General features: G+C 39.6%; 1 protein-coding gene across 9 annotated transcripts in view; it reads left to right on the plus strand.

The window, feature by feature from the left end:
* PDE3A (phosphodiesterase 3A) overlaps positions 1–25062 on the plus strand; it is a 343124-nt gene that overhangs the window by 194008 nt on the left and 124054 nt on the right. The window contains exon 1 of one of the 9 annotated variants that reach the window (XM_058189747.1): positions 1947–1963. The exons of the other annotated variants lie outside the window; for them this stretch is intronic. The gene's annotated coding sequence lies outside the window, so the exon portion shown is untranslated. Of the gene's footprint in view, positions 1–1946; positions 1964–25062 lie in introns of those variants that run through there. 9 annotated transcript variants of the gene reach the window in all.

Below are 25062 nucleotides of genomic sequence, written 5' to 3' on the forward strand. Positions count from 1 at the left end.
TTAGAAAATAAACATTTTCTAAATTCATTTTCTCAGAAGAGCAACAGAGATGATGAGTGGGCTGGAGGCTAAAGCACAGGATGAACAGTTGCAGGAACTGGGTATGTCTAGTCCAGGAGTCAGCAACCTGTGGCTCTGGAGCCGCATGTGGCTCTTTCAACCCTCTGCTGCAGCTCCCTGTTGCTGGTCGGCTCCACAATTGATAGAGCTTTCAGTTAGGACAGGTAGAGGAAAAAGGATGTTGCGCTAGGAGGAGACTCTATGAGGGATAACAGACTTCCAGTCGGCAGTCCGTTCCACCTGTTGTTTGGGTTTCCGGTGCACACATGCATCCGCACGCCGGCCACCTGGTGTTTGGGTCTCTGGGGCGCAGGCGTACTAGCACGTGCGCACATGTTCCCGTTTGGGCACTCGGTGCCGAAAGGGTTTGCCACCACTGGCATAGGGTCTCCTGCTTGAGCGGAGGAGTGGGGGGTGAGGTTAAAAGACCTCTGAAGCAGGTTTTGCTTCCTCGGTAGCGGAAATTTTGGGCAGTTCGGAGAACCAGTAGCAGAAATTTTGAGTAGTTTGGAGAACTGCCAAATACCACCTCTGGCTGGCCCCAGAGTGGAGTGGGAATGGAGATTTTGCAATATCCTTCCCCCAGGAGTGGGGAGGGAATGGGGATTTTGCAGTATCCTTCCCCCAGGAGTGGGGTGGAAATGGAGATTTTGCAGTATCCTTCCCCTGCCACGCTCACCAAGCCACGCCCACCAAGCCACCCCACACCCACCAAGCCACGCCCACAGAACCGGTAGTTAAAAAAAATGGACTTCACCATGCTCTGATGTTCCTCCCAACACTGTTACTCTGTATTCAATAAGTTCCTGGTTTCAGAATGTCTCTTTTGCTCAGAAGAAAACCAAGAATGGAACAGAGCATTCAGATGGTGAGGCTAGAAAGAGTGGTGGAGAAGAGCCTCACCATTTTTCTATCTGATAAATGTGTGCCTGGGAGCGTTGACCTCTATGCCTAATGGGCATTCTCCTGAGAGAACCCACCAGGAGCTCAGAACTCCTCAGCCTGCCTACACTTGCAAAAGTTTTTGCTTATAGATCACGTGAAGTGTTAATACCACTTTATAATGCCTCGGTAAGGCCACACTTGGAATATTGTGTTCAGTTTTGGTTGCCACGATATAAAAAAGATGGTGAGACTCTAGAAAGAGTGCAGAGAAGAGCAACAAAGATGATTAGGGGACGGTTGAAGGAACTGAGTATGTCTAGTTTAATGAAAGGAAGGACTAGGGGAGACATGATAGCAGTGATCCAATATCTCAGGGGTTGCCACAAAGAAGAGGGAGTCAAACTATTCTCCAAAGAGGGTAGAATAAGAAGCAATGGGTGGAAACTAATCAAGGAGAGAAGCAACCTAGAACTGAGGAGAAATTTCCTGACAGTTAGAACAATTAATCAGTAGAACAACTTGCCTCCAGAAGTTGTAAATGTTCCAACACTGGAAGTTTTTAAGAAGATGTTGGATAACCATTTGTCTGAAGTAGTGTAGGGTTTCCTACCTGGGCAGGGAGTTGGACTAGAAGACCTCCAAGGTCCCTTCCAACTCTGTTATTATTATTATTATTTCTGTTTTGTATTCCTAGACCACCCATCATCTTCCCTCAAAGAGGGAGGTTGTCTCATCCTTAAGGCAAATGTGTGGGTACGATGATCATCAGAGCGGCTTTGCAGCTTTCTGCACTCATGAAGAATCTTAACTTAACTTGGTAGCCCAAGAGCAGTATGATCTCCTCTGAAGATTAATTTTAGCTTATGTGATTCAGTTAAAAAAAAATATCCTGCAGCTTTGTCTTGGGCCTTGGATGGAGTTGGTTCCAATTTCAGCTTTCCCATTCTCTTTTCCTTGTCTTGTAGTCTGAACTGCTCGAGGGTTACTATTTCCTGTCCGTGAACATTCTCCCAAAAAAGTAAGCGTTTGAAGTCAAAGAATGTGGGCATCTCCCATACCTTGTAAACTTTCTGTTGTAGCGGCATTCCTGCACTGGCTCAGGACAACAGCGTAGTATTTCTCTTGCCTTCTCCTTCATTATCCCCCATGATTTCCAACACATCTGGAAACCATTTGTGACGCAGCCATCTTAATGAGTGTCCTAGTCTCGCCCTGCCAGAAGTCATTAGGTTGGCTAGTCTAGCAAAAAGGGATAGAATTCCGCTTAGCAATAAAATTTTATTTTCCCCCTTGTAATTTACAGCTACATTTTTAAAAAAACCAAAATATCAATGTATGATGCGCAGTAAAATTAGTTAGCCTTGAAGGTTCTACCTGTAAGAGAAGGAATGGCATGACCTGAGGGTGGAGTCAAAAGAGGAATCGGCCTAGAATTGCTACGTAGCCACAAATAGACTACTTTCAACTTCTCTTGAATTCTGTTGACCTTTATCTAACTTCTGTTGTTGTTGTTGTTGTTGTTAGTTGCGAAGTTGTGTCCCCATGGACAAGGTTCCTCCAGGCCTTCCTTTCCTCTAACATCCTCTGGAGTCCATTTAAGCTCATGCCAACTGCTTTATCCATCCAGCCACCTCATTCTCTGTCATTCCATTCTTCTTTTGCCCTCAAACTTCCCCAGCATTAGGCTCTTCTCCAAGGAGTCCTTCCTTCTCATTAGGTAGCCAAAGTATTTCAGTTTCATCTTCCGGATCTGGCCTTCTAAAGAGCAGTCAGGGTTGATCTCCTCTAGGACTGACCGGATTGTTCGCCTTGCAGTCCAAGGGACTCGCAGGAGTCTTCTCCAGCACCAGAGTTCAAAGGCCTCAATTCTTTGACACTCAGCCTTTATCTAAGTTTAGGCAGATGTTAATTGTTACAGGTAGTCCTTGGCTTACGATCATAATTGAGCCTCAAATTTCTGTTGAATTTTGCTCCATTTTATGAACTTCTTTGGCCACACTTGTTAAACAAATCACTGAAGATGTTAAGTTGGTAACACAATGATTAAGTGAATCGTGCTTTCTCCATTTGACTTTGCTGGTCAGAAAATTGCAAAAAGTGATCACGTGACCCCAGGACATTGCAACCATCGTAAGTATGAGTCAGTTTCCAAGCCTCTGAATTTTGATCAGCTGACCATGGGGATGCTGCAATGGTCGTTAAGTGTGAAAAACAGTCATAAGTTACCTTTTTCAGTGCCTTTGTAACTAAATGAACTGTTGTAAGTCAAGGACTACCTGTAGTTGAGAAGATTCCTCCAGGCCTTCCTTTCCTCTAACATCCTCTGGAGTCCATTTAAGCTCATGCCAACTGCTTTATCCATCCAGCCACCTCATTCTCTGTCATTCCATTCTTCTTTTGCCCTCAAACTTCCCCAGCATTAGGCTCTTCTCCAAGGAGTCCTTCCTTCTCATTAGGTAGCCAAAGTATTTCAGTTTCATCTTCAGGATCTGGCCTTCTAAAGAGCAGTCAGGGTTGATCTCCTCTAGGACTGACCGGATTGTTCGCCTTGCAGTCCAAGGGACTCGCAGGAGTCTTCTCCAGCACCAGAGTTCAAAGGCCTCAATTCTTTGACACTCAGCCTTTATCTAAGTTTAGGCAGATGTTAATTGTTACAGGTAGTCCTTGGCTTACGATCATAATTGAGCCTCAAATTTCTGTTGAATTTTGCTCCATTTTATGAACTTCTTTGGCCACACTTGTTAAACAAATCACTGAAGATGTTAAGTTGGTAACACAATGATTAAGTGAATCGTGCTTTCTCCATTTGACTTTGCTGGTCAGAAAATTGCAAAAAGTGATCACATGACCCCAGGACATTGCAACCATCGTAAGTATGAGTCAGTTTCCAAGCCTCTGAATTTTGATCAGCTGACCATGGGGATACTGCAATGGTCGTAAGTGTGAAAAACAGTCATAAGTTACCTTTTTCAATGCCTTTGTAACTAAATGAACTGTTGTAAGTCAAGGACTACCTGTAGTTGAGAAGATTCCTCTGCATAGGTAAGACTAAATCAGTTAATTTGAACTTCGTGTGTTATCCTAGCCTTTTGCCCATGACATTACCTGTCCATTTTACTACCACAAGCTAACATGGTTCTTCCTCCCTATGTCTTACCTAGGTGGTGGTAGATTAGGTTGATGATACTTGAGGCCTTCTAGTTGACCATTCCTTAAGGTCCAGTCTATAATGGTTGACTGTCATTATGTGTTTCTGTGGTTTTCAGCAGGCTACAAACTCAGACTCTATACAAGGAAATGGAATTTGTACCCATCCTAATGCGATTAGATCACCAATCCCATTGTGCCCAGCAGTTAGCCGTGCTGGCGTTCAGATGATGAGATTTGTGTCTGGCATCGCCTAGTAGAAATAGGGTCTCTTCTCAAAAGCATGCACAATCGTGAATAGAATAGAATAGAATAGAATAGAATAGAATAGAATAGAATAGAATAGAATAGAATAGAATAGAATTTTTTATTGGCTAAGTGTGATTGGACACATGAGGAATTTGTCATGGTGCATATCTCTCAGTGTACATAAAAGATACGTTCATTTAAGAATTCTAAGGTACAACACTTAATGAGAGTGATAGGGAACAAATAAACAATCAGGAAACAATCAATATCAATATAAATCATAAGGATACAAGCAACAAAGTTATCTTGTTATCTTTTATATGCTTGACAAATAATAGAATTTAGAATAGAATAGAATAGAAGAGAAGAGAAGAGAAGAGAAGAGAAGAGAATTATTATTATTTTTTATTGGCCAAGTGTGATTGGACACACAAGGAATTTGTCTTGGTGCGTATGCTCTCAGAGTACATAAAAAAAAAAGATACCTTCATCAAGGTACAACATTTACAACACTTAATGATAGTCATAAGGTACAAATGTAACACTTAATGATACAACATTTAATTATAGTCATAGGCTACAAATAAACAATCAGGAAACAATATCAGTATAAATTGTAAGGATACAAGCAACAAAGTTACAGTCATAAGTGGAAGGAGATGGGTGCTGGGAATGATGAGAAGATTAATAGTAGTGCAGATTTAGTAAATAGTTTGACAGTGTTGAGGGAATTATTTGTTTAGCAGAGTGATGGCGTTCAGGAAAAAATGTTCTTTTGTCTAGTTGTTCTGGTGTGCAGTGCTCTATAGCGTCATTTTGAGGGTAGGAGTTGAACAGTGTTGAGGGTAGGAGTTCAAACAGGAGTTGAAAAAATGAATGACTGATCTTTAGAATAGAATAGAATAGAATAGAATTTTTTATTGGCCAAGTGTGATTGGACACACAAGGAATTTGTCTTGGTGCATATGCTCTCAGTGTACATAAAAGAAAAGATACGTTCATCAAGGTACAACATTTACAATACAATTGATGGTCAATATATCAATATAAATCATAAGGATTGCCAGCAACAAGTTATAGTCATACAGTCATAAATGGAAAGAGATTGGTGATGGGAACTATGAGAAGATTAATAGTAGTGCAGATTCAGTAAATAGTCTGACAGTGTTGATGGAATTATTTGTTTAGCAGAGTGATGGCCTTTGGGAAAAAACTGTCCTTGTGTCTAGTTGTTCTGGTGTGCAGTGCTCTATAGCGTCGTTTTGAGGGTAGGAGTTGAACAGTGTTGAGGGTAGGAGTTCAAACAGGAGTTGAAAAAATGAATGACTGATCTTTAGAATAGAATTTTTATTGGCCAAGTGTGATTGGACACACAAGGAATTTGTCTTGGTGCGTATGCTCTCAGTGTACATAAAAGATACGTTCATTTAAGAATTCTAAGGTACAACACTTAATGATACAACATTTACAACACTTAATGATAGTCATAAGGTACAAATGTAACACTTAATGATACAACATTTACAACACTTAATGAGAGTGATAGGGAACAAATAAACAATCAGGAAACAATATCAGTATAAATTGTAAGGATACAAGCAACAAAGTTATCTTGTTATCTTTTATATGCTTGACAAATAATAGAATTTAGAATAGAATAGAATTTTTATTGGCTAAGTGTGATTGGACACATGAGGAATTTGTCATGGTGCATATCTCTCAGTGTACATAAAAGATACGTTCATCAAGGTACAACATTTACAACACTTAATGATAGTCATAAGGTACAAATTTAACACTTAATGATACAACATTTACAACACTTAATGATACAACATTTACAATACAATTGATGGTCAATATATCAATATAAATCATAAGGATACAAGCAACAAAGTTACAGTCATAAATGGAAAGAGATTGGTGATGGGAACTATGAGAAGATTAATAGTAGTGCAGATTCAGTAAATAGTTTGACAGTGTTGAGGGTAGGAGTTTGACAGTGTTGAAGGAATTATTGGTTTAGCAGAGTGATGGCCTTTGGGAAAAAACTGTTCTTGTGTCTAGTTGTTCTGGTGTGCAGTGCTCTATAGCGTCGTTTTGAGGGTAGGAGTTGAAACAGTTTATGTCCAGGATGCGAGGGGTCTGTAAATATTTTCATGGCCCTCTTCTTGATTCGTGCAGTATACAGGTCCTTTCTTTGGTAGAGTTAACCATCTCCAGTTCAGTCACGGCAACGCATTTCTGAACCATCTTGTTTTTGAAGAACACCAAAAACTATCCCAACGGAAATTACCTTGCGAAAGTATTGCGCGTCAACTATGGAAGCTAGTTCAGCAAAAGTGCTGTGTGCGATGTCCCCTTCGATTTTGCAAGTGGATGAGTTTCCAGGACACACACATACACACACTGCTCTCCACAAGGGCAAAGTTCAGAAACAAAATTGCTTGAGGCTCAGCACTTTTGGCAAAATACTCATATGGGCTGTAATGAAAAAGGGGAAAGGAACATCATGCCCAAATGACAGGATGCTCGGTAGGGTTTTGACAAGTTGCATTTTCTGAACTCAAGTCCTGGGTCTTCGTTAATGTGGTCTACCTTAAGGCTACGGCAAATCGACCATAATAACTGGAGATGTTCTTTCCACAGGTGGTATTCAGGCGGTTCAGACCAGTTCGGGCGAACCGGTAGTAGCAATCTGCGGGTGGCTATGCTATCCCATTTATCCACATTTTCAAGCCGCGTGCATGTATGCAAGCAGCATGTGTGATAAAAGCGCATGCGCGGAAGGCCATGCACATGCAGGGTAGGGGCACGTGCCCTCACATTTTTGGTGCTGGTAGGTAAATTATGTGAATCCCACCTCTGGTTCTTCCCTCCTCCCAAAAACACTAAGAAGTAAATGCCTTTTCAGCGGACTACTGCATTATGTACATTAGGGAAAGTTGCACAGAGTGTGGATTGATGCCTGTTTTCATGCATTAAAAAAAGAATCTAGTCTGATACAGAAATTTGAAAGGGAAAGGAACATCATGCCCAAATGACAGGATGCTCGGCAGGGTTTTGACAAGTTGCATTTTCTGAACTCAAGTCCTGGGTCTTCGTTAATGTGGTCTACCTTAAGGCTACGGCAAATCAACCATAATAACTGGAGATGTTCTTTCCACAGGTGGTATTCAGGCGGTTCAGACCGGTTCGGGCGAACCGGTAGTAGCAATCTGCGGGTGGGTATGCTATCCCATTTATCCACGTTTTCAAGCCGCGTGCACGTGTGCAAGCAGCATGTGTGATAAAAGCGCATGCGCGGAAGGCCATGCACATGCAGGGTAGGGGCACGTGCCCTCACATTTTTGGTGCTGGTAGGTAAATTATGTGAATCCCACCTCTGGTTCTTCCCTCCTCCCAAAAACACTAAGAAGTAAATGCCTTTTCAGCGGACTACTGCATTATGTACATTAGGGAAAGTTGCACAGAGTGTGGATTGATGCCTGTTTTCATGCATTAAAAAAAGAATCTAGTCTGATACAGAAATTTGAAAGGGAAAAAAAAATGGATTGGTGAAGAAATTCCTGAAAAACAGATACAGAGTTGTAGATGGAAAACAGGGTGTGGGGAAAATTCCTATTCCATGTACTGTATATGTTTACAAATTTCTGCTCTTCTGCAGGAATAAAAAAATTTTTTTAAAAAGGCCGCTTTGTATATATTTCATTTCTCCTAAAGCGTGTTAAGACATCAGTACTTTTCCCCCTCCTCTGAATAAGCTAGTTGAAACCAGGCCCTTCTCAAAACACACAGTGTCTCCTCTTCATTTGTGACGTGTGTGGATAATAAAAATCAACATGATTAAATGGCAGATTTAAGAGAAAACGTTCACCCTGTACAAATGATGCAACAGAAAGATATTTGAAAAGCTGCGTAATTGACCAGCACAAAATTAGAAGAATTGGAAATTTTTTTAAAAAAAGATATCTCTTTAAAGTTCAAAGTTTAAAAAGGCAGTTTGTTTAGATTTTAATTGTGCAAGGATAACAGGATGTCGGAGTTGGAAGGGACCTTGAAGGTCTTCTAGTCCAACCCCCCTCCTCAGGCAGGAAACCCTGTACTTTTTCAGACAAATGGTTGTCTAATCTCTTCTTAACAGCCTCTAGTGATGAGCACCCACAACTTCTGAAGGCACTGGTTAATTGCTCTAACTGTCAGGAAATTTCTCCTTAATTTTAAGTTGCTTCTCTCCTTGATTAGTTTCCATCCATTGCTTCCTGACCTACCTTTAGAGAATCGTTTAACCCCCTCTTCTTTGTGGTAGCCCCATAGATATTGGAACAGTGCCATTATGTCACCCCTAGTCCTTCCTTTCATTAAACTATGCCTATGATGGGGAAGTTAAATGCTCCTTAACACCTATTGAAATAGTTAATATCTATTTCCAATGATCTCTTGCGTGTTCCTCAAATCTCCATAGAGAAGCTCAGCTTTTCTTTCCAATTTCTTGCTTTTCGTATGTTTGGCAGCTACCCCAACACATTTCGAATTTGAGATCAAAATGTGTAAGCTCCATGGAGCAAAGCCTTTTGTTACGCACACTGTTTTCTCAAGTCCAGGATTACACTGGGAGAAATTAACAGTGCTTCCTCTGTTCCTCTGCTGCAGCCAAGAAGCATTTGGAATAATAACCCTATTTATTTATTTACTTCCTTGTGTGTCTCTATTTATTTCTTCTGCTGTCGCTCTCGCTACAGTGAAGGCACCACAGAAATAAATACAGAGGCTTAATAAAACCACGGTCAAATTAAAATGGGCCCTCAAGGCAGCACTTAACTTTAAAACATCACCGAGAGGTGGCCTTTTTCACTCTGAAAATGAAAAAGTGACGGTAAAATAAAGCTTTTATTTTTGGGGCCCTGTAAAGAGAGCTTTAGAGAGCTCAGGGGGACGCGGTGGCTCAGGGGCTAGGACGTTGAGCTTGTCGATTGAAAGGTCGGCAGCTCGGCGGTTCGAATCCCTAGTGCTGCCGTGTAATGGGGTGAGCTACCGTTACTTGTCCCAGCTTCTGCCAACCTAGCAGTTTCAAAAGCACGTAAAAATGCAAGTAGAAAAAATAGGGACCACCTTGGTGGGAAGGTAACAGCGTTCCGTGCGCCTTTGGTGTTGAGTCATGCCGGCCACATGACCACGGAGACGTCTTCGGACAGCGCTGGCTCTTCGGCTTTGAAACGGAGATGAGCACCGCCCCCTAGAGTCGGCAATGACTGGCTCGGATGTGTGAGGGGAACCTTTACCTTTATTTATGAATGATCAGTCTCACATTAACTCTTAACCCTCCTGACCAAAGTTGGATTTCTAATTCCAGATCAGGAATTAGATTTGGATCAGATACCTTTTCTGCTTTTATCCTTTTTTGAAAGGTAAATCAAGGAAATGCATAGGAAGAAGTTGTGGTTATAGGATTGGAGTGAAAGGAATCTAGAAATATCTGCCTCTCTTGAACTCCTTGGCCGCTCATGGTTTCGTTTGCAAGTAACTTTGGAGCTGAAAGCAGGTCCACCTCTCCCCACTCAACACCCCCTTATTTTGTCCTAGCACCAAACCCCAAATGCCTTCCTTCTTCTTTGCACAACCCACCAACTTAATAGAAGGATTCCTGCTCTGCCACCTCCCCCCTCCCCTCCGTCCTCCAGTATGGGCTGACAGCATTTAGTGGTTAATTCCAGAACACATCTTTTGAATGCAATGTGCTTTTCCATCCTCATAATCTTTTCATTTTTCTTTCCTCCCTTTCGCTTCTCCCTCCGGCCCCCCTCCGGCCCCCTTTGCTTTCTTCCCCTCTCTCCTCCTCTTAAGCGATGCATCTTGGCTTCTGTCGGTTCCTTGTCTGTTGGAACTGTGACGTCAATGTTTCTCTCCCTCTCTCTCTCTCCCTCTCTCTCTCTCTCTCTCTCTGATTGACCCTTGTGGCAACCTGCAAAACATTATAGATTCTGAATAAGAACTTTCTTATTAGTTCTGCAGCTGGCTGGTTGCAGACATATGGCAGCGGGGAAGTTCTGGAAGAAAAGCTCCGATTGACAAAGAACCCAGTCTCTTACACCGTGGTTTATTCTGGCGCTTCTTTCTGTTTATATTATGCCTTGCCAAGGGCATGCCTTTTTCATAGTCTTTTTTTTTTTCCCCCTTCTCCCCTGCTCCCTGTATGTGTATATTCGTGCGTGTGCAAACACACCACCCACATAGGTGTTTTAAACTCCTGGAAGTGAATCAGAAATGTTTTATCAGCCTTTCTTACATTTGCGAAGACAAGGGGCATTTTATGCAGGGTACTTGAAAAGGGATTGACTCCAGTACCTGGTTGAAAATGTGCCTAGTGGCTTAAAAAAAAAATCCCTGCGAAGATGGAACACATACCTTGACAGGGTGAAAAAAAAAAGGAACTGTTAGATCTAACAGCTGCAGTCACAAAACACAGTAAGCCAGGGGTCTCCAACCTTGGCAACTTTAGGCCCGGAGGACTTCAACTCCAAGAATTCCCCAGCCAGCAAAGCTGGCTGGGGAATTCTGGGAGTTGAAGTCCGCCGGGCTTAAAGTTGCCAAGGTTGGAGACCCCTGCATTAAGCCATAATGTGATTGGTTTGCCTTAGTTCAGAGTGTGAACTGAGGCACTGTGGCTTATAAATGGCTTATGGTTTAAAGCGTTGTGTGAATGCAGCTAAACTATGTCTGATTCTATAAACCTAATTAGAACATTAAATGAACACAGCGCCCGAACAATTTTGTTTTGCTTCTGATGGGATGATTCTTCTAAGGAAAGATACCACAGAGTTTTATTTTAGGCAGACTTTGTGAAAAGCTCTGAATCTTTTCAAAGGTGTCAATCTGGAGGTTTTTTTATTTGTTAAATTTCCGTACACACAAATGCATAACCGTGTTTCCCCGAAAATAAGACCCTGTCTTATATTTTTTTTGAACCCTCAAATAAGCACTTGGCCTTATTGCCATGCGCTCAAAAGCCCGATTGGGCTTATTATCAGGGGATGCCTTATTTTGGGGGAAACAGGGTATCTACCTAAGTTTTCAGCACCAAATTCTTAACAGTATTGGGGTGAGAAGAAAAAAAATCACCTGACTAACAACACACATTTGTTGTTGTTGTTAGTTGCGAAGTTGTGTCCGACCCATTGCGACCCCATGGACAACATTCCTCCAGGCCTTCCTGTCCTCTACCATCCTCTGGAGTCCATTTAAACTCATGCCTATTGCTTCAGTGACTCCATCCAGCCACCTCGTTCTCTGTCGTCCCCTTCTTCTTTTGCCCTCAATCTTTCCCAGCATTAGGCTCTTCTCCAGGGAGTCCTTCCTTCTCATTAGGTGGCCAAAGTATTTCAGTTTCATCTTCAGGATCTGGCTTCCTAAAGAGCAGTCAGGGTTGATCTCCTCTAGGACTGACTTGTTTGTTCGCCTTGCAGTCCAAGGAACAACACACATTAAGCATTAATATTTTCTGCCAAGTTCAAGTAAGCTGGAAGTCTTTTTTTTTTTTTTTTGAAGGCTAACCTTAAAAAACTAAGCTTGGACTATCCTCAAACAGGGGTCCCCAAACTTGAAAACTTTAAGACTTGTGGACTTCAACTCCCAGAATTCCTCAGCCAGCCATGAGAGCAGGACAAGAAGCATTGGATGGAAACTAATCAAGAAGAGAAAGCAACCTAGAACTAAGGAGAAATTTCCTGACAGTTAGAACAATTAACCAGTGGAACGACTTGCCTGCAGAAGTTGTGAATTCTCCAACACTGGAAGTTTTTAAGGAGAGATTGGACAGCCATTTGTCTGAAATGGTATAGGGTTTCCTGCCTGAGCAGGGGGTTGGACTAGGAGACCTTCAAGATCCCTTCCAACAATTCTGTTCTGTTCTGTTGTTATTCTATTCTATTCTATTCTATTCTATTCTATTCTATTCTATTCTATTCTATTCTGTGCCATGCCATGCCATGCCATGCCATGCCATGCCATGCCATGCCATGCCATGCCATGCCATTCCATTCCATTCTATTCTATTCTATTCTATTCTATTCTTCATTAATAAAAGGATTTCCCAGCTTCCAGATGTTTATTACGAACAACAATAAAATTTCCAAGTCTGCAGTCCACTCCCCATACAAAAGATAAAGGGATAGAAAGGGAAGAAGAAGAAAAAAATGGATTCGGGCACTGCTTCTTATCTACAACATTCTTACAAGACCGGTTGGAATGGAAACAGTCCAGAAAGAGAAGCCAAAATTCACTAGGGCTTTCACCAAAGCCAGTGGCAGAGTTTTGCTTAGTTACAGCCAAGTGGAATGAATGCCCAATAGACAATGTTACATTTTGTTCTGCAGAATACATCAACTTTGAAGTCTCTCTCTCTCTGTGTTGTGTTAGTAATCCAAGTAGAAGGTTAGGAAAAGAATAATTTTTCTACTACCGGTAGTAAGAAGAGTTGGACTGTGAACTCAGTGACCAAGGCGAGGTGTAGGTCTTTTGTCTGGATATGTTCAAGTTGAGGGTTGAGAGCTACCAGTTGGGGATGCTCTAACTTGAGGGTATCCAACCTTGGCAACTTTAATACTTGTGAACTTCAACTCCCAGAATTCCACTTCCAATTTTGGGAGTTGAAGTCCACAGGTCTTAAAAACTGTCAAGCCCGGACACCCCTGCTCTAACTTTAAACTTCATAAAGGGCTGGACTTTATCATCTAATTTTATAGACCTTCAGACTCTCCAGTTTTATAAACCACTTTGTCTTTCGACTTTGCAGTGCATTACACAGTGCAAAGTGCAAGAAAAGCAACTCCATCACCTTTATCATCCACTCTTCCACTGTGGGAATTTGTGTGTCCTTGACAAGTTGGTGTGTGCATATAAGATTCTTCCTGCCGACAGCATATATAATAATAACGAAGTTTCAAGTTTTCCCTCATGTTCTGTATCCACCAAACCTGAAAGGAAAACTTCTGGTTTCAGTTTTATATTTATTTTACGGGTCTTCTGAATTAAAGTAGAAATCTGATCCCGGTATCTCGTTGCTTTATCGCAAGTGCACCTGAGGTGATAAAAAAAGACCCCCTTTTTTTGCAGTTGCATTTCCGACATACTTTTGTAACTCACTCAGGCATTTTTGACAGTTTCTCAAATGTTAAAATACCAATGACCCATCATCTTATAGCTCAGGGGTCTCCAACCTTGGCAACTTTAAGACTTGTGGACTTTAAGACAGGTAGCTTTAAGACAGGTAGCTTTGCTGGCTGAGGAACTCTGGGAGTTGAAGTCCACAAGTCTTAAAGTTGCCAAGGTTGGAGACCCCTGTTATAGATAATGATTTTTGGGTTGTGTTTTTTTTAAACTCTGAAAGAAAGCCCTGGGAAAGGGGTTGTTATGGGCTTAGTCGGGTCTCCATATGCTTATCCTAATCTAAATAAAACATGGAGGAGCAGCCCTATACTACATATTTAACATATTGTACAGCTTAGCCCTGAGAAAACAAACTTGGAAATCTTGGATCTCAATTTCCTGTGTTGCAGCCTAAATGTGATTTCCAGGAGGACATGCCAACATTTCCCAAGCTGTTGGTATTGATGGATGGGCCTGTCATTTTGGGTTTCACAGAGCGATTCATTTTTTTTCCAGCCTTAACTTTGTTGTATCCGATTTCTGCATTAGTCTGCATTAATGTGTGTTTTTTTTTAATGGGATGTGGTGGCTCAGTGGCTAAAACGCTGAGCTTGACAATCGAAAGGTCGGCAGTTCAGCCATTCGAATCCCTGGTGCCGCGTAACGGGTGAGCTCCCGTTAATTTGTCTCAGCGTCTGCCAACCTAGCAGTTCGAAAGTACATAAAAAATGCAAGTAGAAAAAAATAGGGACCACTTTTGGTGGGAAGGAAACAGCGTTCCGTGTGCCTTTAGCATTGAGTCATGCTGACCACATGACCACGGAGAAGTCTTCGGATAGCGCTGGCTCTTTGGCTTTGAAACAGAGATGAGCACCGCCCCCTAGAGTCGGGAATGACTAGCACATATGTGCGAGGGGAACCTTTACCTTTACTGCTTTTTAAAAGACATCTCTACATGTACTTTTTTGGTATACAAATTTCTCTAATAGAAGGCATTCTGGTGAGTTAGTGTATACATTTGGGTTATCATTTCCCCTGCTTATTGCATGCCTTATTTCGTGGGCAAAGTGCATTTTAAAACTGAGGAAGGTGAATGCCAAAATATAAACAATAATCCCTTCACATATTTTTATTTGTACATCTAATTTTATACCTTCATTATTTTTATAAATAACTCAAGATGGCGAATATCTAATACTCCTTCCTCCTCCTGTTTTCCTCACAACAACAGCCCTGTGAGGTGGGTTGGGCTGAGAGAATGACTGACTCAAAGTCACCCAGGCGGCTTTCATGCCTGAGGTGGGACTAGAACTTCCAGTCTCCTGGTGGTTGACACAAAGACACCCGGTCAGTTTTCATACATAAGGTGGGACTAGAACTCACAGTCTCCTAATTTGTAGCCTGGTGCCTCAACCAATAGACTACACTGATTTTTGACATGTAAATTAAATAATTTTGCATGGAAATGCAAACCCTCTTGGTTCCTGCCCCTCTCCCAGCAGTAATTTTCTTCTTCAAATTTTTATTAAGGTGCCTGTTTATTAAGGAGATACTTGGGAAGCCAGGAACTCTGGAAACTTTGTCCCTGAAAAATTTGCTGAATAGCAATAGCCCTTAGACCAGGGGTGTCCAAACTTGGCCCCTTGAAGAGTGGTGGACTTCAACTCCCAGAATTCCCCAGCCAGCATGAGCTATAAATATGAGCAAGTTGCTGGCTGGGCAATTCTGGGAACTGAAGTCCACCACTCTTCAAGGGGCCAAGTTTGGACATCCCTGCCTTAGACTTATATACCGCTTCACAGTGCTTTACAGCCCTCTGTAAGCGGTTTACAGAGTCAGCACATTGCCCGCAACAACCTGGGTCCTCATTTGACTCACCTCGGAAGGATGGAAGGCTTGAGCCTGGCAAGATTTGAACTGCCAAATTGTAGGCAGTCAGCAGAAGTAGCCTGCAGTACTGCACTCTAATCACTGCGCCTCCGTGGCTCATGAATACTGTTCCCTTCACTATCAATCAGACTGTTTGGGGAGTTGAAGCCTACGCATCTTAAAAGTTGAGAAACACTGCATTTCTGTAAACAGGTGAGGGCTTCCCATCCCCTCTATAAGCTGGTGTTTCCACTGAGCTCATAGGACTGAGCTTCCTTAGTAGCTAGCTATAAATGCAGGCTTTGAGTAATTCTCTCTCCCCCCACCTTCCTACTTCCTGCTGCAGCCACTGACAGGAGTGTCGATCCGATCGCCTAACAAGCTGCACCAGATTCACCAGAGTGGAAATTTTAAAGAGGATTTTTTTTTTTTTTTAAATCTGTTTTGGTCCCCTGGGAAAAGTGATTTTTTTTTTTTAATCAGGACAACGAAACAAGCAGCACTGATTAAAGAGAGGATGTTGGATGGTTGATCTCTCTGGGAATATTAAGGTCTGACTCAACTGTAAAACTGCCTGAGTTTGCACTTTTCCAAATGTGTGCTCTAGTTTTTTTTTTAAAAGTGATCTGGGAGATGACCCTTTGTGTTGTTTGAAACTCAACAGCTGCTGGGTTTTCGGAGAACGGTGTGCCAAAATCACTCTTGCAGTATTCAAAAACTGTTTGTTTGTTTTTGCGAGGGGGGGGAAGCTTCTGTTTCCTTAGGATGCTCGAGAATTCCCCCCCCCACACACATTTCTCTTGAACACACTTGATGGTTGCAGACAGCAATGGGAGCCATTGCTTATGGAGAATATCAGTTAACCTTTCCCAGCCCCCGCCCGCTTCCCAAATTGGTCCCACCTATTTAATAATCCGAACCTCCAAGGCGGGGGGGGGTTGCAATGTAATTACATGTTATTTTCTCCAAATAATATAATATAATATAATATAACAACAGAGTTGGAAGGGACCTTGGAGGCCTTCTTGTCCAACCCCCTGCCCAGGCAGGAAACCCTACACCATCTCAGTCAGATGGTTATCCAACATTTTCTCAAAAATTTCCAGTGTTGGAGCATTTACAACTTCTGCAGGCAAGTCGTTCCACTTATTAATTGTTCTAACTGTTTATTGGTTATTACTTTGTTTGCTTCTAGGTGTTCGGTGATTCGTTGCTTGATTATCTTTTCCAGAATCTTCCCCGGTATTGAGGTCAGGCTGATAGGACTGTAGTTTCCTGGATCTGTTTTTTTTCCCTTTTTTGAAGATGGGAATTACATCAGCTCTTTTCCAGTCCTCTGGCAGCTCCCCTGTGCTCCAGGATCTTTGAAAGATATAGTTCAGTGGTTCTGAGATCACGTCTGCCAGTTCCTTCAGAACCTTGGGGTGTAATCCATCCGGTCTTGGTGATTTGAACTCGTCTAGGGTAGACAGGTGTTCACTTACCATTTTCTTCCCTATTTTAACTTGTGTTTCTAATCTGTTTTTTGTAGTGCTGTTTTTGATAGGTTGGATTGTTTTTTCCTTTTGTGTAAAGACAGATGCAAAATATGAGTTAAGTAGATCTGCTTTCTCCCTGTTGCTTGTCATCTTCTTGCCATTTTCTCCCAGCAATGGGCCAATTGTTTCCTTGACTTTTTTCTTGTTTTTAACATGTTGGAAGAAGCTTTTTTTGTTATTTTTTACTTTTGTCGCTAGCCTTTGTTCATTGTGAGCCTTAGCTTTCCTCACTTCATCTTTACAGGCTCGGGCTATTTGCTGATATTCTGCCTTAGTTATTTGCCCCTCTTTCCACTTTTGATATTTGTCCTTTTTGTCTTTCAATTTGTCAGATAGTTCTTTATGCATCCATGCTGGTTTCTTTTGAGATCTATTATTTTTCTTCTTCATTGGTATTGTGTTAGACTGCGCTTTTATAATCTCACTTTTCAAAATTTCCCAAGCTTCTTGAGTTGTTTTCCCTCTGAGGATTCTCATCCATTGAATCCTTCTCAAGCTCTCTTTAAGTTTATTGAAATTAGCTCTCTTAAAGTCCAAGACTCTAGTTTGACTTTGTTCTACTACTTGTATTTGCTTAATGTGGAATTCCAATATTGCGTGGTCACTTGCCCCCAAGGTTCCTGTAGCTTCAACACCTTCTATCATTTCATCTCTGTTAGTGAGAATTAAGTCCAGTATGGCTGATCCCCTTGTCCCCTTATATGCAAGGTAAGTAATAAGCCCAATAACAACATCATTACTCTTAACAAGCATCTACTGTGACCTGAGGATTGGGGGAATATATGACTTGGAAATGTCAGTGAGGTCATCTAGTCCAGGGGTCTGTAAACTTGGCTCTTTTAAGACTTGTGGACTTCAACTCCCAGAGTCCCTCAGCCAGCTTTGCTGGCTGAGGAACTCTGGGAGTTGAAGTCCACAAGTCTTAAAAGAGCCAAGTCTGCAGACCCCTAATCTAGTCCAACCCAGGGAAGGAGAGTATGTCCCTGTTCTAGGTTAGTTACTGGGTGCTCTGTTTATTATTTTATCTCTTAGATTTTTATCCCACCTTTATTACTTTATAGGTGACTCAAGGCAACGAACATACCTAATGCAGATAGTCCTCAACTTACACAGTTCACTTAGTAACCGTGCAAAGTTACAATGGCACTGAAAAACTTGACTTATGGCCATTTTTCACACTTACGACCTTTGCAGCATCCCCAAGATCACGTGATCAAAATTCAGATGCTGGACAACTGGTTCATACTTACGACTGTTTCAATGTCCCGGGGTCATGTGATCCTCTTTTTACAACTTTTTGACAAGCGAAATCACTTAACAGCCGGGTTACTAACTTATCAACTGCAGTGGTTCACTTAACAACTGTGGCAAGAAAAGTCTAAAAACGGGGCAAAACTCACTTAACAAATGTCTCACTTAACAGAAATTTTGAGCTCAATTTTGGCCTACAGTTGAGGACTACTTGTAGCCAGTTTGAAGGGAGTTCATTACATCATTAGCCAAAAAAACACACACTAATTAAACATTGTATAAGAGGGAACGGTTACAGTGCACAGCAGGATGGAGTTTACACATGGTGTAACAAAACTGAACAATGTTTTGGGATGCAGACTTCCCTTTGTTCTCTAATAGGCAATTTAAGTAAAATAAATTAGAATCCTCTGGAGATTGAGAGAAGAGTGTGGAGGAGAATTGCAAATGGGATTTTCTGGAGGAAAATCAGTATAACTAAAGGTAGAACTGTCCCAAAGGTGCTTTTTCAAGAGGCAACTGGACTTTTTTTGGGGAGGGGTCACAACAGCATATATAAGCATAAGCATGAAACAACTATACAACATATAAGCGTATATATAATTAAAGAAAACAATAGGACAGGAACGGTAGGCACTTTTGTGCTCTTATGCACGCCCCTTATAGCTCTCTTAGGAATGGGGTGAGGTCAATGGTAGACGGTTTTTAGTTGAAGCTTTTGGGAGTTTGAGAAGAGACCACGGAGTCAGGTAGTGTGTTCCAAGCGTTAACAACTCTGTTACAAAAGTCATATTTTCTGCAATCAAGATTGAAGCGGTTAACATTAAGTTTGAATCTATTGTTTGCTCTTGTATTATTGCAATTGAAGCTGAAGTAGTCTTTAACAGGAAGGACATTGCAATAGATGATTCTATGTGTTAAATACAGGTCTTGTCGGAGTCGGCAGAGTTCTAAGTTTTCAAATCCCAGGATTTCAAGTCTGGTGGTATAAAGTATTTTGTTGTTTACAGAGGAGCGGAGAACTCTTCTTGTAAAATATTTCTGGACTCGTTCAATTGTATTAATGTCAGAGATGTGGTATGGGTTCCAGACAGGTGAGCTGTATTCAAGAATAGGTCTGACAAATGTTTTGTATGTTCTGGTTAGTAGTGTAGTGTTTTTGGAAAAGAAGCTATGCAAAATTAGGTTTACAACTCTTAGAGCCTTTTTTGCTATATAGTTGCAGTGGGCTTTGGCACTTAGATCATTTGATATGAAACACTCCAAGGTCTTTAACAGGGTGGGGGTCATCTGTAAGGTAATGTCCATCAAGCTTGTACTTAGTGTTTGGGTTCTTTTTTCCAATACGTAAGACTGAGCATTTGCTGGTTGAGATTTGGAGTTGCCAAGTTTTAGACCAATCGGATACAAAGTCAAGGTCTTTTTGAAGGGTAGTAGTATTGTTGGTGGTGTAAAATAGTTTGACATCGTCAGCAAAGAGAACACAATAACTTGAGATATGGTCACAGAGATCATTTATGTATAGTATGAAGAGTGTTGGTCCAAGAACACTGCCTTGAGGACTTCCTTTGTTTTTCTTTGAAGACGTTTCGCTTCTCATCCAAGAAGTTTCTTCAGAGCTGATGAAGCTTCTTGGATGAGAAACAAAACTTCTTCAAAGAAAAAAACCAGGAAGTCCAGTTGCCACTTGAAAAACCACCTTTGGGACAACCATGACCTGGATGACTGAGAATCTCCATAGACATAAAGATAACCCTGTGTTTTCTATATCACGAAGGAACCATCATTCAGCAGAGGAGATTTTCCTGAATTGTAGTAATTAAGGTACCAGACTAGAAAGTGGAAGACTGTGAGTTCTTAGTTCTACCTTAGGTATAAAGCCAGCTAAATGACAGGTTTAAAGTGTTGGGAGCTTTCGATACCATTTTGTACTTTTATTTTATTTATTTATTTATTTATTTATTACATTTATATCCCGCCCTTCTCCGAAGACTCAGGGCGGATAGGAGTAAGGACAATAACATCCGAAGAAGAACATTTCACCATGAATGTTCTCTGAAATAATAGCAATAGCACTTACTTATATACCGCTTCAGAGTGCTTTACAGCCCTGTCTAAGTGGTTTACAGAGTCAGCGTATTGCCCTCAACAATCTGGGTCCTCATTTTACCCACCTCGGAAGGATGAAAGTCTGAGTCAACCTTGAGCCGGTGAGATTCGAACTGCTGAACTGCAGCTAGCAGTCAGCTGAAGTACCCTGCAGTGCTGGCACTCTAACCACTGCGCCACCTCGGCTCTTTTAAAAGTGGGAAACAGATTCACCTTCAGAGATTGGAGAGCCATTTGTCTGAAATGGTATAGGGTTTCTTTTTTTTTTCTTTTTTTTTTTATTATTTTTTTTTGCAACAAACAAACAAAAAGAAAATACATTATTACACCCTTGTGCTATACATAAAAGGAAGATTTGGGTCTTCGGATATATCCTCATGATTGCCAAAATCTACGTTCTCGAGGTACAGGTACTGAAGCGTCCAATGTTCCAAGCGCAAAGTCCACAAATGGTTTCCAAGTCTTCCAGAAAATATCTTCTTTATACACACCACTTCTAATTTTAATATCACATGTCATTTTATCATTTAAAGCTAATTTCCACATTTCAGAATTCCACTCTTCTATTCTAAAAATCACATCTAGTTTCCAATATCTAGCTATTATAATTCTACCTATTATAATCATAATTCTAATCAATTCTTTTCATATTTTGTTAATTCTATTTCCTTAATTACCAACAATAATATAGTTTCCACTCTCAATGTTATTACTTTCCCCATCATTTCAAATATCATTTTCTCCAATTGTTGCCAAAACTTTTAACCTTATCACAATTATACCACATATGTTCATAAGTCCCCAATTCCATCTCACATCTCCAACATTTTTACTAGTTTTTATCCATTTGTGACAATCTTACTGGAGTCAAATACCATTTCCAAACAACTTTATAATTGTGCTCTTTAATCCTTATAGATAAAGTTCTCATAATTCTACTCTTCCAATTCACATTCCAATCTGATTCTGGTATTTCAATATTAAGATCTTTTTCCCAATTTGTCCTCATCACTCTTTGTAATTTTTCATCAGAATTTATAATCTTATAAACCCTACTAACGAGTCCCTTTAGCCCAATTTCATCTTTCATAATCCGAGATACTAAATATTCAAATTCAGTTTCACATCTATTTATCGAATAATTTTCCTTTAGTTTTTTGTCCATTTTCTATCTGTATTTTTCAAACCAACTTAACCCTAATTTTTCAATAATTTCTTTATTCCTCCTTTCATTTCCATAACTTTTATCCAATCTCTAATAATTTCTATATTTTCCTCTTTAATCACTTCATTACGTTTTATATTATTTTTAATCGCCAAATTCAGTTGTCTCCCCAAAAGATTATATCCGAATTAAAATTTTAACAAATTTGTTCCACATTTTTACTTAATCCTTTAACCAATAACTTCTACTTACACATTTTAAATTTGCTTTATCTAAAACCACCTTGATCCAAATTTCTATATCCCTTAACTCTAAATCTCTCCAATAATTATCTTCACCTTTAAGTATTTTTACCACTATCCGGATACCATACGCACAGTAATAATTAAATAATTTGGGGATTCCTAATCCACCTTCCTTTTGATTTTGATACCACATTTTCTTCACTAATCTGGGTCTTTTGCCACCATTGCAAAATTTATCCAGTTTTTCTGATATCCTTCAATATCTTTCTCTGTCAGATTTAGTGGTAGCATCTCGAATAAAAAGTTGAACTTGGGCAGCAACATCATCTTACACATTGCAATTCTACCAAACCAAGACAACTTTAAAATTTTATATTTATCTATCTTCTTCTCAATTTCGTTAATCACCACATCATAATTAAGTTTTTCAATTCTTTAACCTTAAGTGAAAGCACTATACCCAAATATTTCAATGTGTTTTAATCCTTATCCCAAATTGCTCTTGCATATTCTCAGACTCATTACCATTACTATCCATCAATAATTCTGACTTTGACCAATTTACTTTCAATCCTGTCATTTCTTCAAATTCTATCAAATGCTTATATATCTTTTCAAATCTTTCTCTACATTTTCAAAATAATTAAAGTATCATCCATACAAATTTATCTTATACCCTTATATCCTTCTAATTCTTCATCTTTTCTATCATTTTGTCAATATTTCCATAGCCAATAAAAATAATGTTGGGGACAGGGACATCCTTGTCTCGTACCAGCTTCTAATTTTATCTCTTCAGTTAATATTCCATTCACCTTCACTCTTGCACTGCTCTTTTGGTACAATTTTGAAATAACATGTATAAACTTATTACCAAAGCCTAAAGCCTCCACAATTACTTTAATTGTTTCCCATTGTACAGAATCAAAAGCTTTAAAAATATCCAATGATACTATACCAATTTTATCACCATTATATTCAGCTACATCTATAATATTTAATACTCTTCTAACAATATCACTCATGTATCTACCCTTCACAAAACCTACTTGATTATAACTTATATATCTATCTATAAATCTATTTAATCTATTACTTATAATAGCAGTAAATATCTTTGCATCCTGATTAATTAAAGAAATGGGCCGATAGGACTCAATCCTTTCTAAATCTTTATCTGGTTTAGGAATTAGGATATCACCGTTCTATTCCATGACGAAGGTACTTCCCACCATGTAATATTCCATTGAATAATTTTTGCAGTCTTGGTATTATTAATTCTTTAAATTCTTTATAAAACTCAACAGGTAATCCATCCTCACCTGGAGCTTTCCCTAATTTTAATTTTTGTATTATTCCATTAATCTCATCTTGTGTTATATCTTCTTCCATCAATTCCTTATATGTTTGATCAATTTTCACCACATACTTTTCTAAATAACTTTGCAATTTTCCCCGATTAATTGGTTTCTTTGAATATAGATTCTGAAAAAAGTTTCTAACCACTTCACATTTCTCTAATTTTTTATAACATCTTATACCTCTATCATCTATCAAAACTCCAATTTCTCTCTTCTCTCTTTTATCTTTCGCCATCTTTGCCAATAATTTAGAATTTCTATTACTAAATTCAAAAAAATTCCTATTTAAAAATCTCAAATTTCTTTTTACTAACTCTGTATCTTCTTCTATCATTTTATTTCTTAACATATTAAGCTCCTGAAGAATTTTTTTTCTTTAGTAAGCAAAAATTGATTTTCCAATTCTTTAATCTGATTTTTATCTCTTTCCATTTTAATTTTATAATTTTTATATTTCCTACTTGATAATTTAATACTCTCCCCTCTAAACACCGCTTTCATCGCATCCCAAACAATTTCAAATTTAACCTCCCCGTTATCATTTAATCTCCAACTTTCCTCCAATTTTTAAGTATCCATTTTTATCCTTTTCATTTTATACAATTTCTCGTCATATCTCCAATAGCTTCTTTTTCTCAAAATTAAAATCTAAGTCCACCATAACTTCTGCATGATCAGAATCTTTAAAATTCCCACATCTACCTTATCCACATTATTCAACAAATCTTTAGAAAGAAAAATATAATCAATTCTAGAATATGTATTATATATCTTAGAAAAAAGTGTATACTCTCTCAATTCCTTTAACCTCTCTCCACATCAACCACGCCGTTTCGAAGCATCCACATATTTAAAATCCCCATTTTATTTGCTCCTCCACAGCGGGTGGGATTAGTACCGTCTATTTTATCTCTGATTAAATTAAAAACCCCAGCCACAATTACTTTCCCTACACTTTCATTCTCCAAAATTTTGTTATTTTTCAAGAAATTCTCTTTGTTTTCATTCGGTAAATATAAATTAACAAGTGTCACTTTTTCCTCATTAAGATTTCCAACAATTATTACATATCTTCCATCTTCATCCAAAATTACCTTATGTTTTTCAAAGTACACCCTATCTGATATCAGTGTTGCAACTCCTCTAGCTTTTGAAGTTCCAAATGCTTTATCATATATTTGCATACCTTTTATATACATTCTATTTGAATCTTCAGATTTCTGATGGGTTTCTTGTAAAAATAAAATGTCTGGTAAATCCCTTTTAATCTTAAACTCCAATCTTCTTCTTTTAATCTGATTCCCTGTACCCTTCACATTCCATGACATTATTTTTATAACTCCCATTTAAAATATAAATTTTTTAATCCTATCCCCGCATCTTCCTTTCTGTGCCCCCCACCACCCGACATTAAACTACCATATAAACAACAATAAGAAAACAGAAAAAAAACAAAAAACAAAACAAACAATAAAGTACAAACAATCTTCTTCCCCCACATCCTCATCGGTTTCGCCTCTATAAAGAGAATGGGGGAGAGGGGACGTGCCAATGCCCGGGCCACTTCTTTCGGGCTGTCTATTTGAATTCATCACTCAAAAAAAAAGATAGCGATGACCCGCATTCAGCTTCATATTTTCCAAGACTCTTATCTGCTTCTTCTCCTACTGTATCCTCACGACTCTTCTTCTGTTCAACCAACACAGGTGATATTTCTTTCCTCTTTAACCCTTTAGAGTCTTGCCCTCCAATAGCCCCTTTTTCTTCTTCTGAGATTGATGTCTCCACGTATGTTCCACCCATCTGAAGCATTTGATCTTTTATCTCCATTAAATCCTCCATCTCAATCAGTCCAAGCTCCCGTAAATATAATAATGCATCTATATCTGGGGTGATTGTACGCATCCTTCCTTTATAAAAAATTTCAATTGTTGTGGTGGCCTCCAATTGTATTTAATTCCATTATCTCTCAAAACTTTTGTAATTGGTTTTAAAAAATCTCCATGCCCTTTCTTCTCTTGATATATCCGGGAAGACTT

The sequence above is a fragment of the Ahaetulla prasina genome, chromosome 7 (assembly GCF_028640845.1).
Source record: "Ahaetulla prasina isolate Xishuangbanna chromosome 7, ASM2864084v1, whole genome shotgun sequence".
NCBI classification, from domain to species: domain Eukaryota; kingdom Metazoa; phylum Chordata; class Lepidosauria; order Squamata; family Colubridae; genus Ahaetulla; species Ahaetulla prasina.